The sequence below is a fragment of the Simochromis diagramma genome, unplaced genomic scaffold (assembly GCF_900408965.1).
Source record: "Simochromis diagramma unplaced genomic scaffold, fSimDia1.1 OVJJ01000617.1, whole genome shotgun sequence".
Classification (NCBI taxonomy): domain Eukaryota; kingdom Metazoa; phylum Chordata; class Actinopteri; order Cichliformes; family Cichlidae; genus Simochromis; species Simochromis diagramma.
Genome location: NW_024386953.1, coordinates 590,957 through 597,636, shown reverse-complemented (window position 1 = coordinate 597,636; position 6,680 = coordinate 590,957).

Sequence of the window (6,680 nt, the reverse complement as noted above, 5' to 3'; positions counted from 1 at the left end):
GTGTACACCTGTGAGCATGGACACGCTTGTTTTTAAAAGGTTCCTTCATGTAATGATCTGCTAGAGGGTGTGGGGGGGGCCACAGCCCCGTCCTCCAGGGCATGAAGCAGGTATGGAGGAGATCAAAACTCCAGACATCCAGAGGCCCCCAGAACACAAGAGACCAAGGAAGACCAACAGAGGGGCAGCCGCGCCACTGTCCCAGAAAGAGCTGAGGAGAGCCCCAGATGAGGGCTCACTCAGCAGCCGCGGAGCAGAAGCCAGGGGGGGTTGCAGTGACGCGCCCGTGAGCACCGCCGGCAGCCAGCTGCGCCTGAGTGACCGAGCCCCAGGCCGAGAGGCCGGGGGCACCCCACCTCCGAAGTGGCCCGAGCGAGCCCCAGGCTCCAGGCCCCGACAAGCAGCCACCAAGGAGTGAGCTGGTGGGTACCTGGACGCCCATCCTCAGACACAAAGAACCACCAATGCACCGATGTCTGAGGGAGTCCGCCACTGGCAGGGGAAGTGGTGGGGGGGGAGATAGGCCTCCAAACCTTGGAGGGCCTGAGATGTCCCCAGAGAGGTGGCGTCTGATACCCAACCTGACATATAGACACAGACATACAGGCACACACAGACACAAACATCCATTCCCACCCTCATGCTCTCATATGCACTTACTCCACACTCAACCAACGTGGAGACAGACATAAAGAGACGCTGTACACACGATCACACTCCCCAAGCGTACTCTACGAACCGGGTCTAGGTACCCTTGCCCCTGGAGGGGGGAACTGCACCCAGACCCAGGTGGTGTTACCCTTTTCCCTGCGGTGGGGAGAGGCAGACCGCCCCGACTCCGCAGCAGCAGGGAGGCCCCACACTCCAGACCGCAGTCGGACGGCCAACTCCTCCTAGCCCCCCCGCTCCAGCAGGTTCGCAGAGAACGGGGGTGAGAGAAGACTCCAAACCTCCCTCCACCCGCTCATTGTAGTGTTGATGCATGTGTGTTCTAAGGTGCATTTAAAACCCAGGAGGGCATGGAGCTACCTGCCAGAGAGCAGCAGGTAAGCGCATAGCCCCTCCTGATAGCCCTCAATGTCTATGTGTATTTAAAATTGAGAGGTGGGCAACGACGCCAGGGGTGGGGTGTACACCCTGATGGTACTTTGGATTCCGTGTATCGTGCCCACCCCCAAGATCCTATATGTATGTGTAATGAGAGTGTGAGTAATGTGAATGTCTAAGTTGTGGGATAAAATTGAGGCAGAGGCAGCCAGAAGGGGACAGAGGGGGGATAGCCTCTTCTGCACCCTGGTGACACACCTTTACCCCAAGGCCCTGCATGTGTGGGTGGTTGTGGTGGAGCGGGAAGAGGGAGGCAGCTGGAGATGGGGAGGGAGGAAGGGAGGGGCAAGTGACCCCTCCCTGGGGCCAGCTCCCCCACTGACCCCAGTAGGCACTCCCATACTCCGCGACCCGCCAGGGAAAGGGGGCCCAGGCCCATCCAGACCGGGGCCCAGTGCAGCAGCGCCGCCCGGCCCCACAGAGCCTGGGACAGTCCACCCAACCCCACCACAGAGAAAACTGCACCCACCCCACCATCCACTCATCTTCCAGACTACATAAGACAATAGACGCCCAGGCTGAGAGCTTCCTCCACCTCTCCTGTATCTCCCCCTCCTGCAGAGAGAGTTCCTGAAGAGAGGAAAGCTCACAGCCCATTGTTAATCAGTGGTTAGTTTCAGTATACATGTATTTTATGTTCACGTATGTGTCATTGTGTGTGAATGTGTACATTTTTGAATATGTATGTTCATATTTGTATGTACACATATTTTTTTACAAACATATGGATGTCTTACAGTGTTTTCTATAATTTTTTCCTTTTACCTATTTTAATTCTTTTTATTATATTATCCCTCTGTTAAGCACTTTGGCCGACACTTGATGTATTTTAAATGTGCTATATAAATAAAGATAACTTGACTTCAGTCATTATGTAAATGTACTCTCTAAAGGTTGGGGAAACCTGTGGTCAGCTGAGACTGAAGAAGTCACTTGGATGAGTCAGGAAAGCTTTCTCCCACTAAAACGCTACGTACAGATGAACAGAATTAACTTTTTGGGATTTCCATACCTGGATGATTGCGCATGCATCAAGACAAGAAGTCTAAAACAGCATCTAACTGTAACCAGCTACTGCAGTCCTTCAACTGTTAAGATGATGGCAATGTTCCCTGTGATTTACTGTGTTTGATTAACAAACTTTTCCTCAATTAACAGAAATTATTACATTCTGCACAGACACTGCAGATTGTATTTTATTGCTTTTATATGAATTTAAATCATGCTGGATCAATGGTTCCCCCAGTTGTGTGCTGTGAAATTGTCCCCATACTTCTGACATGACTTGCACCTTTAAGTGCATATTTATTTTTGCAGCATGAGGCATTTCTAAGCCAACCAAAAGACACAATCTGTCCAGCCGGCCATGATTTAGTCCTTCTGGTTTGACATACTCAAAACACATCAGGTAGCAGAACAAGTGTTAACTCAATGAAAAAAATGCCCATATAAACAGAAAGCAACCGTGGCATATATCCACTGAAGTGTCAGTTGTGGCTTTATAGGTTGACTTGCTTATTATATTACTAATAATTTTAATAGCATAGATCACACAGATTTTCAGTATTCATATTATGGTTTTTCTGAGCATTTGGTCCTGGTCTTTAAATTACAACCCCAGTTCCAACAAAGCTTGGATACTGTGTAAAACATAAATGATAACAGAATGCAATGATTAGTAAATCTCATAAACCTATATTGTATTTATAATAGAGTATAAAAAACATATTAGCTTTTGTTGTTTTGAGTTTTTTTATGGTTATATTGAATTTGACTTCAGCAAAAATGCTTGACAACATCAGTCTCCCAGTATTTTCTATAAGTCACTGGAGGGCAGCAAAGGACCTTAAAAAACACTTTAGCTCTGTTCTAAATAAAGTGAATCTTAATGCAAAGTAATACCACATTTTTCTGTATGTATAAATATATATATACAAATATACATTTTTTTTTTTTAAATCCACGCTCGTCCCCTGTGGGCGGTTTATCCTTCAAGCTCGGGTCCTCTACCAGAGGCCTGGGAGCTTGAGTGTCCTGGCGAAGTATCTTAGCTGTTCCTAGGACTGCGCTCTTCTGGACAGAGATCTCCGATGTTGTTCCCGGGATCTGCTGGAGCCACTCGCCTAGCTTGGGAGTCACCGCACCTAGTGCTCCGATTACCACGGGGACCACCGTTACCTTCACCCTCCACATCCTCTCGAGCTCTTCTCTGAGCCCTTGGTATTTCTCCAGCTTCTCGTGTTCCTTCTTCCTGATATTGCTGTCATTCGGAACCGCTACATCGATCACTACGGCCATCTTCTTCTGTTTGTCTACCACCACTATGTCCGGTTGGTTAGCCACCACCATTTTGTCCATCTGTATCTGCAAGTCCCACAGGATCTTAGCTCGGTCATTCTCCACCACCCTTGGGGGCATCTACCATTTTGACCTTGGGACTTCCAGGTTATACTTGGCACAGATGTTTCTGTATACTATGCCGGCCACTTGGTTATGGCGTTCCATGTATGCCTTGCCTGCTAGCATCTTGCACCCTGCTGTTATGTGCTGGATTGTCTCTGGAGCATCTTTACACAGCCTGCACCTGGGGTCTTGCCTGGTGTGATAGACCCCAGCCTCTATGGATCTTGTGTTCAGTGCTTGTTCCTGTGCTGCCATGATTAGTGCTTCCGTGTCTTTCAGTCCAGCTTTGTCCACCTCCTCTATCTGCCGGTGGTAGGGGCCTATCCTTCCATGATGGTTCCTCGTCTCCCTCCTCTTTCTTGGGTTTCTGCTGCCTGAGATATTCACTGAGCACTCGGTCAGTTGGGGCCATCTTCGTGATGTATTCGTGGATGTTCGTTGTCTCATCCTGGACTGTGGTGCTGACACTCACCAGTCCCCGGCCCCCTTCCTTCCGCTTAGCGTACAGCCTCAGGGTGCTGGACTTGGGGTGAAACCCTCCATGCATGGTAAGGAGCTTTCTTGTCTTGTCTTGGCTTCTATCTCCTCCTTTGGCCAGCCTATTACCCCAGCAGGGTACCTGATCACGGGCAGGGCGTAGGTGTTGCTTGTTCCCGTGGAGAACAGCTGGTTTATTCTCCTGCCTTCTATCTCTCTGGTGTACCTCCTCAAGCAGCTGGCCAAGGCTGTGAGTCGTTGCTTGGCAGTTTCCAAGGCCTCAGGTGTGGACAGCTTCCTGTACTTCTTAGGCACCTTCCTCATCGCGCCTTTCTGCAACTCCGATAGTTGGCTAACCTCCCTCCGTGCTACTTTGATCTTAGCCTCTAGCCTCCTTCTCCATGGAGGGTACTGCCCCTTGTGGCTGTTCAACTTGTAGCCAAGCATCTCACTGATCACTGCTGCCGTATTGTAGATATAAATCAGCTTGTTAGTGTCGGGAATTGTAGCTGTAGGTATCATCCGTAGTGCTGCATTAACATCATCTAGCAGACCTTCTGAGGGTACTTCATGTAATCTTGGTAACTGGCTACGGGGGGTCCAGGTTTCAAGCTTGGCCATGATCCTATCAAACACACCGGAAGTGTTTTGAGGAGACAATCATGTGACAGACCAGATGTGAAAGTGATAGAAACCAAATCATGTTCAGGATTCATTGGTGTTGTGAGGCAGAAAAAGATGCAAAGTAATATGTATTTTAATTCATGAGCTTACATCTTTCCAAAGATGGCAGCTAGGGTGCAGACACACAGCTTGGTAGGCCCTAAGCTTTTGCCAAAAAAATCACCGAAAAAACATCTAAAAACCCCTGGATCTTGACATCAACTTGTCTTTTTGTTTTTATACATTTTTATCTTCTATGGAGTTCGACATGTCCAAGAAAATTGGACAATAATATCATTTTCCCAGCCAAATGGAGTCAACATCTTTTGTTCACAAGATTCTTGGATTTTGGTCATGCTAGACCACCCCCAGGTAAACATGAACAATTAAATACATCACAATTGTCCCTGGAGATTCTGAAACTTGCTTTTATGCTACTTTTGGCTGGTGATATAGAGTATGCGCCCCTGTTTTCCAGGCCTCCACTTTTGCCGTTTGGGTTTCCACCTCAGCTGCTTTGGCCTTCGTTTCAGCTGCTTGGGCCTCTGCCTCGGCTGCTTGGGCCTCCACCTTAACTGCCTGGGCTTCCACTTTGGCTGCCTGGGTCTCCACTTCAGTTGCTGTGCCTCAACCACAGTCTCTGGTAAAGGTTTTTCCATCATTAAATGCTCATGGCATTGTCAGTAAATAGGCAAGAAATCCTGCTATTAAAAGTTACAGAGGAACAAAGGTCTGCAAGACTTTTAATCAGGCTAAAGTAATTGGGGACATTAAAAATAAACCAAAGGGGCTTCTATGTGGACATTTTAACATCCGCAGTATGATACCAAAGCATGAGCAACTGGAACATATTCTAAGCAATTCCAATATTTCTATTTTGGGTATTTCTGAATCTTGGCTCACAAGTTCTTCTCTAGAGTCTGCGGTTGTCTTTCCAGAGTACACAGTATTCAGAAGGGATAGAATTGGAACAAGAGGAGGAGGAATACTTGTGTATATAAAAAAACATCTGGATTGCTCTTTACTTGGTTCACCAAAAGATGTTGACATAGAACACATTTCTGTTAAAATCACTCTTTCTCCAGAAATGTCATTTACCCTGATCTGTTTATATCACCCTCCTTCAGCAAAAAATAATTTTTATGAACAACTACAGATATTACTTAAATATAATGGGAGATTTTAATGTCAACTGGGACTGTGAAAAGGACAGAAAAACACTCAATAATGGAGACTTTAAACTATACTCAACACATTGAACAACCCACAAGAATAACGAGACACTCTAAAACTAAAATAGACTTGGTCTTCAGTAATAAGCCCGAGCGAATTATTAAATCTTATAATCTCATCACTGGTATTTCAGATCACAATTTCATATTATTTTCTAGAAAACTTATAAAATCACAGGTTAAGAATCATCATTTTTATAGTTCTTCTAATAGGAGATCCTTTTATGAATTTATACCAAGAAGTCAGCGACAAAATGTAGCAGAAGCATTAGCATCAGTTAACTGGGAGCCTTTATTGAGTAGTGATGATCCACAATTCTGTAGCAGTCATTTTACTGACATTGTCAAGGATGTTATATCAACATACTCCACTAGAGGTCGACAAAAAAATAAAGAAAACATTTAATTTGCCCTGGTTAAACAAAGAGTGCAAAAATCTAATGAAAACAAGAGATCAATTACTAAAACAGTTCTGATAACAGGTCTAACTCTGGATAGACAGAGATTTACTTCAATGCGGAATAAGGTAACAACAACTTTGAGACAGGCCAAAGCTAATTTTTTTATAAATACAATTTAAAGAGGCAAAGGTAATTGTAAAATTAGCTGGCAACATCTAAATAAATTACTTGGCCGTCATTCAAACAAAAACAAAAATACAATTGAACTTTATGTAAATAACTCCATTGTTAGAGAGCCTCTATCTATTGCCAGTAACTTAAACACTTTCTTTATCTCATCTGCTAAGGAGACCCAGTCGTATGCTCTGATAATGTGAATGATGCTGGTCAAAATTTG